The sequence below is a fragment of the Pseudorasbora parva genome, chromosome 2, assembly GCF_024679245.1.
Source record: "Pseudorasbora parva isolate DD20220531a chromosome 2, ASM2467924v1, whole genome shotgun sequence".
NCBI classification, from domain to species: domain Eukaryota; kingdom Metazoa; phylum Chordata; class Actinopteri; order Cypriniformes; family Gobionidae; genus Pseudorasbora; species Pseudorasbora parva.
The window spans coordinates 15,595,790-15,609,196 of NC_090173.1; the positions used below are offsets into that span (position 1 = coordinate 15,595,790).

The following is a 13,407-nucleotide window of genomic DNA, read 5'->3' on the forward strand; positions in this document are numbered from 1 at the left end:
ATCACTGATCGTGCTGATTTTGTCATTACGTTTGAGTTTTAGGGAGAAATGGCAGCGTTGCTGCAAAGTTGCGCTAGACATAAATATTATTATTATAGCTAATCTTTGGAAGCCAAAATCTAAAATAAAATCAGACTATCACAGATCTAAAGTGTAACCAGTTATGTCTCTCTCTCTCTCTTCTCACTCTCTCTCTCTCTCTCTCTCTCTCTCTTGCTCTCTCTCTCTCTCTCTCTCTCTCTCTCTCTCTCTCTCTCTCTCTCTTTCTCTCTCTCTCTCTCTCTCTCTCTCTCTCTCTCTCTCTCTCTTTCTCTCTCTCTCTCTCTCTCTCTCTCTCTCTCTCTTCTCTCTCTCTCTCTCTCTCTCTCTCTCTCTCTCTCTCTCAAAATTCACCCCCGGGGCCCATTTAATACCGGTTTTCGGTACCCATCCCTACTTAAATGTGTCTAATATGATAAACAGAGCTGCGTTACCTCATACTCATGACGGGAAAAGAGGAAATGGTGCCGGCGACTGTGTCCCGTCATAATAAAAGTCCCGCTGCTCGCGAGGCGTGTGTTTGCGTAACAATCGCTCCAGCGGCCGTGCTCAGCTCCTCAACACTCGGTCCTGCTCTGCTTCACACTACAGTAACGTTAATAATCACATCCATGAACATGACTTCTGCACGAGTCCTATCCTGATTCTTCTCCACCGGCTGTGAGGTGAAGACCAAATGTCCCAAGATTCTGAGCTCAAAATTGGCGTCATCAAACTACGCCTTTATTTTGAACAGGTGCCCTCTAGCTGACTAAAAAATTACATAGTGCAGATTTTAAAAATATAATATATAAAATATAATATATATATTATATTTTATATTATAAATATAAAAATATAACTATAAAATATATAATATTTCTGGGCTTTGGATCATATAAATGCTGCAAGCCGGTAGTTAAAACTATAACCGCCCATGCTAACTAGTCAAACCTTGAAATCTTGACACAAGAGGTCTTCATGCGTCCATTTGGATCCGAAAACTATTTTTTAACTCTATAGTATTTTATTATCTACAACAAATACATATTTCATAATATTAGTAATAATAGGGATGCACCGATATGAACATTTTTGGCTGATACCGATAACCGAAAGTTCTTCATATTTGAAAGCTTATTAACAGATATACTGGCCGATAAAAACAAAAGTCTCACCATTAAAAGTCATGTCTCAAGCACACAATTATAATGTTCTCATATCTTTTTTTTGTAGGCCATATGACTGATTTGTGCTGCATTTTCCTTGTATTTTGTATTTTCCTTTAATAATAATATATAATAATGATAATGTAATAACAAATATAATACATATTTGACAATGTAACTATATCTCTGCTTCTCTGTTGTCTGATTAGCCCACATGAAAATTTCATAATATGCAAATCGATTTATTAAAGAAATACTTGACAGATTAATTTGATCAATTATCAAAATGATCATTAGTTGCAACCCTATTTGTTGCCATGAATCAATTACAGAAAACTAGCTAAATATCAACCTAGCCTAACTAAATCTAATTAATATGAATAAATAAAATGTATATTTTCATGTTTTTCTCTTAAAATAAACATGGATTAAAAACGTATGGCTAAGGGGAAGTGTTACAAAGAAGAATGTAGGTGGGAAATGGAGCATACTTTTAAATCTGCCCTGCATGGTGTTTCTTATTTTTGTCATAACTCTTGGAGTTGAAATTGCTACAGCAAATGCTGACCAAGTATTTGAAGGTTGAGCAGCGAGCTCATTGGCTAATACAGGCTGGCAACCAACCAATCAGCTTTGCCCTATAGAGAAAGACGTGACTGCAAACAGATTAAATTCAGCCTGCGCCATCATGACCTGCCTGAAACTCTCACTGTTTGTCACAAGCTGTGCATAGAAATAATAATAAAGATAAGTAAAAAAAAATACTAAAAAAACTTTGAAGCACATTGGTTCCAGGTAAGAAGTGATTCGGCCAGGTCGTTTCGGGTCAGGTACAAACCCGCCGAGTTCCCTCTAACCCTCTAAATCACATCAATGCATGCCTCTTAATTCATGAAGTGAATGAAATCGCTGCCATTCAGGTCTATATGAGCACTGTCCGCTCCCAGCCAAAGCTTTCTTAACTCAGCTTGTGCACGCGGCACCTCCTGTGTGAGCGGGGCGGTGCCTGACACTGAGGGGACCGCAGGAACAATGTGTGTACGGACGGCCCAAATCACAGACCTCAGAACAGTCAAGACAGCAGCCACACAGACTCAGCCTTTCTCCTTCAACACTTCCTGTCCTGTCTGCAAAACCTCTTCCGGCTATTGTGGTCCGAGCAGTGCCACGCCGCTGGCGGGCCGATCCGCATAATAGCCATTCTACTGCTTTTATTTAAAGACAGAACAAGACTTTATCAACGCAGAGAAGAATAGTGCTGCTATCAGGGCTCTTATCTGATGCCAACAGCCCTGTGGTGGAGGGATTGTTTTTGCCATCTGTTCCTTGGCTCCACTTCTTGCTCCATCTTATTTCAAGCACTTTGTCAGGCCAAGAATAGGGTACAAAATAGGGCCTGAAATCTAAGACAAAAATCTGTTGTTGTTGTCTTTTTCTTTTTCTTCTATTAGTCAATAAAAGGCGGTACTCTTAAAATTAAATCCTGAACCTAATATTATATGAACTGTTAATATGTAACTTTAAATCAGGAGTCACATTTAATATTAGATGTCTTTACCAGGTGCTTGTGTAAAAATATAATGTACTTATTGTATTGATGTTGTAGTGCAAACACTTTTGCTGCTATTGAGGTGTGATACGGGTAAGGATATGCATATAGGTTTGGTGGTATGGGTGTTATTTCGACACTTAAATATAAATGACAGAGTGCAAAGAACTGAATGAACTGAATGCTTATACTGTCTCGGGTGTGTGCAGGCAGTTAGACGAAAACAGGTTTAATCTCCAATATAAGACGGGCAACAGCACAACACGCTTAAACACAACTGAGATCCGACAAAGACAGAGTGAACAGGAGGGACTTAATGGCAAATACAAACGAGGATAATTAACAGATCACACCGGACACAAATTAATTAATGATGGCAACCAGGGAGACAGACGACTGGCGGGAAACAAATGAACTAAAAGTCCAATCAAACTGAAACTAAATGTGACTGTGACTTAAACACAATATTGCCAAAAGTATTGGGATGTCCTAGCCTGACAAGCCAGACCCACATCAAGATGTTTGGTCTGGAAACTCACCATTGACAGCTCAATCCGAGGGGCGGGATAAACGGTTGTCTTTCAAACTCCCTCTGCACGCGATAGGATAGCGCTACACCAACCAGAGCAACGAAGAAGGTGAAGCAGAGCTCATTGACAGATTAAACATTCACCGTATCCGGTCGGCTAAACTCCGAACACATCTTCCCTTCTTAAGAATGACTTCAGTGCCGTTCTTTGTTCTTTTCTCAGAGAAAAGCTTAACTCCAAGTCTTCCAGAGTCGCGGTCAAAGCTGATTCGAAAGACCGCCGCCGTTCGCCAGTTTCTGTGTTTACTAGAAGCACGCAAACGCAACTCGGCCGTCGTCATTATGGCCCCGCCCACCGACTCTATACACGATGTGATTGGGCCGTCCAGATTCTGAGGAATACAGCTCAGAAGGGTATTGAGAGTTCCTAGATGACACTTGCGGGCAAATAAAATTTGCTGCCGCTAGGGTGCGTCTAGATTTCTAGGCTAGGGATGTCCCTTCAAATCACTGAATTCAGGTGTTCCAATCACTTCCATGGCCACAGGTGTATAAAATCAGGCGTGTAAGAATGATGTACTCTCAGGAGCTCAGTGAACTTAAGCGTGTTACCGTGATAGGTTGCCACCTGTGCAATAAGTCCATTCATGCAATTTCCTCACTACTAAATATTCCACAGTCAACTGTTAGTGGTATTTTAACAAAGTGGAACTGATTGAGAACAACAGCAACTCAGCCATGAAGTGGTAAGCCACGTAAAATTACAGAGCGGGGTCAGCACATGTTGAGGTGCACAGTGCGCAGAAGTTACCAGCTTTCTTCAGAGTCAATAGCTACAGACCTCCAAACTTCAGTGGCCTTCAGATTAGCTCAAGAACAGTGTGTAGAGAGCTTCATGGAATGGGTTTCCATAGCCGGGCAGCTCATCCAAGCCTTTTATCACCAAGTTCAATGCAAAGCATGGGATGCAGTAAAGCAGGCCGACACAGGACTCTAGAGCAATGGTGACGTGTTCTCTGGAGTACACCAAACACGCTTCTCTTCCTGGCAATCTGACGGACGAGTCTGGGTTTGGAGGTTGCCAGGAAAACGGGACCTGTCGGACTCAGGGTTTCTGCAGATTTTATGAAGGTAAATGTAAGACGTTCTTAAGACCAATTTAAAGAACATTTAAGGAATAAGTTGAAGGGCAAAAAACACTTCAATATGTTCTCTAAATGTTAATGTCTAAGCACAAATTGAGATGTAGTAGTGACACTTCAAAGTTTGAGAATACAATATCTCCATAACTTTATAATTAATTTTACAAAAATTTGTATGTAAATTAAATTAAATGAATTAAGTAAAATACTTAATGCGTTCGATTTATATAGCGCTTTTCAAGGCACTCAAAGCGCTTTACATAGAAGGGGGGAATCTCCTCAACCACCACCAATGTGCAGCATCCACCTGGATGATGCGACGGCAGCCATATTGTGCCAGAACACTCACCACACACCAGCTGATTGGTGGAGAGGAGACCGAGTGATGAAGCCAATCAGAATAGGGGGATGATTAGGAGGCCATGATAGACAGAGGCCAATGGGCAAATTTGGTCAGGATGCCGGGGTTACACCCCTACTCTTTTTCCGAAAGACATCCTGGGATTTTAATGACCACAGAGAGTCAGGACCTCGGTTTAACGTCTCATCCGAAAGACGGTGCTCTTTGTCAGTATAGTGTCCCCATCGCTATACTGGGGTGTTAGAACCCACACAGACCACAGGGTGAGCGCCCCCTACTGGCCTCACTAACACCTCTACCAGCAGCTACCTGGTTTTCCCAGTTGGTCTCCCATCCAGGTACTGACCAGGCTCAGCCCTGCTTAGCTTCAGTGGGAAACCAGTCTTGGGCTACAGGGTGATATGGCTGCTGGCTCCTCAGCATTCTAATGTTTGAGATAAGAAATCTTTGGAAATCTTGTGAAAGGGATTTTATGATTAAAACAAGAGCAACTATATGCCAATGGGTTCATAAAAATCAACTTAATTCCAATGCAAGTAATTTCCATACCCAATGAAAGATATTTGTTCTTGTTTTATGCATAAACTCACTTAATTTTGTCCAATTTCTTAGAAAACAGAAAAAAACAGAAAAACAAACAAACAGAGGAAGAACATAATTTTTGCAGTGCATGCAATTTAATTAAAGCGGTTATAGCTGTCAAAGGGTGGGACAACTCCATATTAAACCCTACAGATTAGGAATGAGATGTCATTAAACTTTACATGTGCAAAGGCAGACGTCCCAAAACGTTTGGCAATATAGTGTATATAAGTGAGGACAAAACAAGGAACAGGTGTGTAACTCATGACTCACTATAGAAACTAATAAGGAACGCAGGCGGTCAGCAAGCAAACTACTATATAGCAGGCAAAAAAACAAAAACAAAAAAAACAGAATGTGACAAAATAATTATGTCCCAATTCACAGTACTCATAAAAGAGTAGACTGATGACCTACTACTTCCAATGAGATTCTGAAGTGTGCAGGAGAGTGATGGAAAGGCGTAGACGAGGTCATTTTTTGAGGATGAACTTACTGCATATGCATTTGTAGGAGTTTACATTCAGCGCAAAATTTATGGGTGGAGAGTATATATATTGTGTTGGTCATTATGAAAATGGGTTTGTTCGTTACGCTGTCAGTAGATCAAATGCTGAACTTTCCACTCCTACCCATAAAAAAAAAGAAAAAAAAAGATGATATATAATTTATTACACGGCTCTGTGAAATACTTGATTCTGATTGGTCAATCGCGCATTCCAGTGGTACGTTATTTCCAGATAACACCCGCTCATACGGGTACTACGAGTTACTTGACCGGTACTACTTCTATGCTTAACGCTGGCGCCAACTTGTGGCTTAAACAGCCGTGGGTTACAATGGAAGACTTCAAGGATGGTTTCCTTTATAAAGCTTTTAATATAGATTTTTTTCCTTACACAAACGCATCGATTCGAATCAGAAGGCTCTATTAACCCATCGGAGTCGTGTGGAGCACGTTATTTGACGGACAGCTGCATTTTTTATGGACTTCAAACACAACTAACGTTACAACTACTGCTTGGCTTAACGTTAGCCTGGACTTTTTAAATATAACTCCGATTGTATTTGTCTGAAAGAAGAATGTCATATACACCTATAATGACTTGAGGGTGAGTAAATCATAGGCTTGGTTTCATTTCTGGGTGAACTAACCCTTTCAGCATTTATTTTCAACATTTAGCAGCAATAGATAAAGGCTTAAAGCAGGTTGGAACTGTTTTTCTTCGCGGAAGCTTTGCGTAAGAACTAATAAAATATTTAATCTCAAGACAATATTTTGTGTCTAATAATTATTTATTTGAGAATAGTAGCCGTGTAATAAGCGGGATAATGTACACCCAGCCGGTTGTTATCGCAGAATAAACCCCTTCAGAGTAATGCAAGACACTGATGTCCTGATCACTCTGTCGGGGTTTATTCTGCGATAACAACCGGCTGGGTGTACATTATCCCTTACATATATAATCTTTTTTTTTTTTTTTTTTTAATGGGTAGGAGTGGAAAGTTCAGCATATACAGCATATAAGTATATACTGTCAGAAATAAAGGTACATTGCAGTCACTGGGGCGGTACCCTAGGGGGTACAAAACCGAAAAGGTACAAATTTCCACTCTTAAAGTACTGATATGTACCTTTTAAGGTACTAATATGTACCATTTAGGGCTGAGTAAGGTACAAAGATGTACCTTTTCCCTTTTGTACCTTATATAAGAGATATATAAATCTCAAATGGATTGATCAAAGCTTCAATATAAGTTTTATGTATTTGCAGAAAGTGTCAGTTTTTCTGAAGCTTTAGGCATTCTTTTAAAGAGCAGTAAAAGGACAACACACTAATAATCATGTACTTAGGCAAGAGAGAAAGGTTGCATTTGAGTATTTATGACTGAATATTTCATCCAAGCAGGCTCTACAAGTCTCATATATTGGGATATGAGGACAATTATCTGGGACATCACATGCAAAAGTGGACCATCTCTTTCTTAAGGATATTCTACATGCAGCCAGAAAGGAAGAAAGTAATATACAAAGACTGTGAGACATAGCAAATATGGAAATGAACAGGTGCATACACAACGCAAAACATTGTTTACCGGCATTCTTAAAAAAATAAATTCAAAGAAATTCTTCATCCTGAACTATCTTTTGCAGATCTACACCCAAAATGCAGAAAGCAGAGCAGCTGTGTGTCTGTCATCCTGCATGAGTGCAAACAGCTCTTGGCACTGAGGCGGAGAAAAGGTTCCTACGCTTACAGAAAACTCTGCTGGAGCCTTTAATGGAAAGTAATGCGTTCTCCATTGACAGAATTAGAAATACGATTTTTAAAATCTAGTTTTTAATCCTATTTTAGTGTATTGTGGTGAAGCAGGGAGACACCTTTGAGACCCAGTGGTCTCGAGTCCGGTGGAGGTGCTCTGGAAAGATAAAAGTGATAACAGTGGGAGGAGAGAGAGAGGACCAGGCCTGAAGCTGTTGTTGTATTATGTTATAAACAGCAGTATTATGCCATATGCAGCACTGCTTTTTCGTTTCCTTTTGCAACATGCCATCATGACTTTGCGTAAACATACACACCACTTTCTAAAGCCAAGTGCCGTGTTATCTGTACGCGTTTTGAGCTATCCGCGTGTATGTCTACGCCGTGTGATTCCGTGTGTGTGTGTGTGTGTGTGTGTGTGTGTGTGTGTGTGTGTGCCACAATGTAAATGGATTTATAAACAGACTAAATTATGTTTTTTTGAAAAATGTAAAATTGCAGAATGTTTCTTGTGATGGGTAGGTTTAGGGGCAGGGGCAGGGGCAGTGTGTGTGTGTGTGTGTGTGTGTGTGTGTGTGTGTGTGTGTGTGTGTGTGTGTGATGGGTAGGTTTAGGGGAAGGGGCAGTGTAGGGGAATAAAATTAAATGGTGTTGATAAACACGCTAAAAAGAGATTATGCGTCTTAATAGCAAGCCAAAATGGCATACGAATTGGCGTATAATAAATATTTCATGAGACCAGTCTTCTTTTGTTAGTTTATTTCATCAGCCACTTTATCAGGTATACCTTGCTAGTATCGGGTTGGACCCTTTTTGCCTTCAGCTCTGCTCTAATTCTTCAACAATGTGCTGGAAACATTCCTCAGAGATTTTGGTCTATATTGACACGATATCATCACAGTTGCTATGTCCATGATGCCAATCTCCTCTTCCACCACATCTCAAAGCTTCTCTATTGTATCGAGATCTGGTGACTGTGGAGGCCATTTTAGGCGAACAAGGGGACATGAAAGGACATGGTCAGCATGTGGCGTTTAAACAATGCTCTTTTGGTACTAAGGGGCACAAAGTGTGCCTAGAATTAGGGATGCACGATATTATCGGCATGACATCGGAATCGGCCGATAAACGCTTAAAATATAAAAATCGGCATCGGTCGATATGAAAACATTATGCCGATATGCCTTGCCGATATGATAACGTGTTGATATGCGCCTGCAATAACTCACGTGTGCAAGGAGTGCTACAGATGAGACCATGTCAGCACTGCAGTCATTCTTCAAGTGAAAACAAGAAAATACATTGCATGTACAGTGATTTATATTGACTGTTTTTAAATGCTGCCTTGAATATCTGAATGCACGTACAGAAGGACGTGACCGTCAGCAGCAGATTCAAGCCCAATCGTCTCCCCACTCTCTAGCGCGGTCGGCAGCCTCCACACCAGCAGAAGCTCCTCCAGGTCCTAGTGCCCTCCAGCTAGACCGCTGTATATTTATACATGTAGTGGGTGCGCTGTTGTTACAGTAATACAATGAAAAGTAGAATACACAAATAAATTGAAGTTACTTCTTGTTCAGAATAAACTAATCAGTAATGATGTCATAAATCACAAGCATGACACTTGTAAATTAAATACTTTTATATACAGTGTATTAATCTGTAATAAAATTTTATGAAATGGATGATGAAAAATAATCCAAGGAGCTCTACAATAATTGTAGAATTAAAAGACAGCATCAATGGATGTCATGCCACCCCCACTTCATGTGCACAAACGTTAAATCCAAAAATACAATATTTAGGTTACAGCTGCATCTGGGGTGAAAAATTACTGACTTTATTATTGTTATTTTCAGAGCTTTTAATATACTCTTATCATAAAAAGAACTTTATTAACATTTATTTATCTTCAACAAGAATCCTTTTATTAGGGAGACCTCAGAAATCTGAAACCAGAATGAAAAAAAATTGTTTTTGCTCAAAATGGTGTTGTTTCCAAACAAAGGGAAAAAATAAACATATATCGGCATCGGTATCGGCATCGGCCAAAATGAGCTGAAAAATATCGGCATATCGGATATCGGCAAAAATCCAATATCGTGCATCCCTACCTAGAATATATCCAACACACCCTTACACCACCAGCAGCCTGGACCATTGATGCAAGGCAGGATGGTTTCATGTTGTTTTCGCCAAATTTTGACCCATCTCAATGTTGCAGTAGAAATTGAGACCCATCAGAACAGGGAACGTTATTCCAGTTTTCTATTGTACAATTTCGGTGAGTCCATGTGAATTGTAGCCTCAGTTTCTTGTTCTAAGCCGACAGGAGTGTCCCCGATGTGTCTTCTGCTGCTGTAGAGGTTTAAAATGTTGTGCATTCAGAGATGCTCTTCTGCGGGCCTCGCTTGAACGAGTGGATATTTGAGTTAATGTTGCACTCTAAAATATCCTGGGTTCAATTTTCTAGGCAAATCCTGGGCTGAGCCTTTTAGGTCATTTTTTTGGGCAATTTTTTCAGTGTTTGGGTAGTTTTTTTGTTACCCAGCTCCTGGGTCAGACGTAACAACCCAGTGTTTGGGTAGTTTTTGTTACCCACTTTGAGATTTTGTTTAATATAAGGTGCATTATAAATAAAATGTATTATTATTATTATTATTACTTAGATCTTGTAGCCTGGATGCCAGCTGAATTTAGCCCCGCCCACAACATTTGAGGTCAGGAAGTTCGGTCTGGACTTGATCCGTTGTGGAGAAACTATGCGTGAACAGGAGCTGTTCGAACCAATCAAATCATCAGGGCGGGCTTTAGGCGATGATGGACAGATGACCAACAGTAACGTAATCATCCATGGTCACCAAAAAGGAGAGAACAGACCACTTCAGGAGAGAACAGTGCAGCTCTGTCAAATTGGTGCACGTCTTTGGTAAAATACAGGTTTGTGTACATTTTATTTGATCTATACATTCGTTATTGTGCTGTACATCATTTAATTTTATGCAACGCAACATACAGGGGCACGATGGGAGTCACCATGTCTGTCTTTTTGTGTGATGGGAACGTTTGATGCATTGCATTTTATGATTTTATTCAAAAAGGTATAGAATATAAATACTTAAGGTGATGATTAAACAGCCAACAACTGATTGTTTATGGACAGGTTATGAAGTCAGTCACCGCATATTTCAGCTGCGAGAGAATTGGTGGTCTTAAGTCAGAAGTTCCCACACTGAACAAGACACAAGGTCCAGCACGAGATCCAGCGCCGTTACAGTGGAAATGAAACAACAGAGACTAGTCGATTACACTTGAATTACTTCTAAAAAAGTTGCTTCTAATATTTGAGCTTAAATGTAGGCAATGTGTTTTTAAAAAACTTTATAACATATGTTATACTGTAAAATATGACTGAAAATAAAGGAATTTTCATGCAACCCAGTGGTTGTGTGGAGTATTTTTAAGTTTAGAGCATTTAATTGAATCCGTAAGCATTTCATGTATGTATGTATGAAGTAAAAATTGACGCAAAAAAAGAAGTTAGCATTATATTAAAATTATGCTGCGTTAAATAAACAACCCAATTTTCTAGGTAAAATTAACTCAACATGTGTTCTGTCTTATATTTACCCAGCCCGTGGGTTAAAAACAACCCACATTTTAACCTAGTGTTTTTTAGAGTGTGCCTTTCTATCTGCTTGAACCAGTCTCGCCATTCTCCTTTGGCATTGTCAATGTTGAAAAGAGTTGTGCTGCTTAATATTTTTTATCTAGAAAAATGTTGTAACATTATAAATGTATTTACTGTCACTTTTGATCAATTTAATGCATCCTTGATGAATAAAAAATGTAACCAATTTTTAATAAAAAATATTACTGATCCCAAACTTTTGAACAATGGTGTATGCATACATGTGCATATATACTATTCATTGTTCCCTACAAAACACGCCACAATGTAACCAGTAATGGGCATTAGTAAAGTACATAGGTAAATTAGGTCATTCATATTGACTTTTGCATCTCATATTTGTTCATATGACAGTTTCACAAGCACTCACGATTTTTCTTTGCATTTGGGAACCAAAGGCTACGAGAGACTGATACCTGGAGGAGTCCAGCAGGCAGACACATCCATCCAAGTGAAGTCTTCCTACTCATTGGGTGACTCTACAATTGTCTACAGAAAGCCCAAAAGGTATTCGTCCCCTTGCTGCCATGTTTCGGCTCAGAGAGCGAGATGACAGGAGCATATGTTTAAGAGGACATTTCAGTGTCTCCCGCAGCCCTGGTGGCACTCAGGCCAGAGGGGATTGTTTTATGAAGAAAGATCAAAGCCAGAGGTCTTTATCAGCATGGATCTTTAAACAGACAGACAAGGGGTTGAGCGCCTCCACGCTGTTTGTTTTCAGAGGGAGGAGTTTCCTCCTGGGATATCTGACATGTATTTGAACTATCACATCAAGTGCAGAAAGCTAACTGCACGGTTGCATTCTAGGCAGACGGGATATAAACTCAAACACAATGACCTCAAACATAGGCAGGATGCGGAAGGAAGTACATAGTTTGTATGTGTGAGTATTTGTGACTTGTAAGAAGTGACCTACGTATCAACGTTAATAGAAGTGGATAAACAGAGGGGTCTGTGCTAGTAATCGTGGACGTCACCACGATTACTAGCACACCACGACGTCATGGAGAAGTCACACAAAAGCAGTTTGACACTGACATCTGTCACCATCTTTCTGTACTTACATGGCTGTATGGACTGACAGAATAAAAATGCCTGAATCTGAAGCCTTAAAAGGACAGTTCATTTACTATGATGGATGTTAATTATTTTTTTAGAATACAAAAAAAGAAAAGAATGATATATATAATTGTGACACAAAAGTCATTTATAATGTTCTTGAGCATCAAGTCATCATATTATAGCGATTTTTAAAGCATCATGTGACACTGAAGACTATAGTAATGATGCTGAAAATTCAGCTTTGATCACAAGAATAAATTACATTTTACAATATATGAACATAGAAAACTGCTATTCAAAATTGCAATAATATTTCACAATATTTCCATATTTTGATAAAATGAATACAGTCTTAGTAAGCATAAGAGAGAGTAGAATAAAATGATTAATAACAACAAAAGTATTCCCCTTTTTTTCCACTATTCCCACACTGTAAACATTTTTGGTTGTTTTTTGTTGGTTTAACTTAAAAAAGTAAGTAACCTGGTTGCCTTAAAAAGTTTATTGAAATTAAAAATTTGAGTTGATACAATGAAGGATATTTGTTTAATAAATAGAAACTCAAAATATTATTGTATCTGAACCACATAAAACATTTGATAAATCATGAAAATAGCACAATTTGCCATGTTTCACTGCATCATCAGAAATAAAACACACAATTACCCAATATGCTTACAAAATCTTTTAATAATATTTTAATAAAGGTTGTCGAATTACAATTAACTCATAATTTTAAGGCAACCAGGTAACTTTGTTTAAAAATATTTTTTTACAGTGAAAAGCATTCTAGCTAAACTGCACTTTAAAAATGTTGCTGCGATTAGTTACAACAACTTAAAATGTGTTGAGGTAACTTAAAGGGGGGGGGGGGTGAAACACTCAGTTTCAGTCAATCTCATGTCAATCTTGAGTACCTATAGAGTAGTATTGCATCCTTCATATCTCCGAAAAGTCTTTAGTTTTATTAGATTTATAAAAGAAATATGGGCTGTACCGAGTCTTTCCGGAAAAAAACGAGCGCCTGGAGGCGTATCGAG

At 39.1% G+C, this 13,407-nt stretch overlaps 1 protein-coding gene and 1 pseudogene across 13 annotated transcripts in view; both read right to left on the bottom strand.

Annotated features, from left to right (window-relative positions):
* Positions 1–13,407, bottom strand: part of arhgap44a (Rho GTPase activating protein 44a) — a 118,633-nt gene that overhangs the window by 70,813 nt on the left and 34,413 nt on the right. The window lies entirely within an intron of this gene.
* LOC137056883 (5S ribosomal RNA) lies at positions 5,065–5,181 on the bottom strand (annotated as a pseudogene).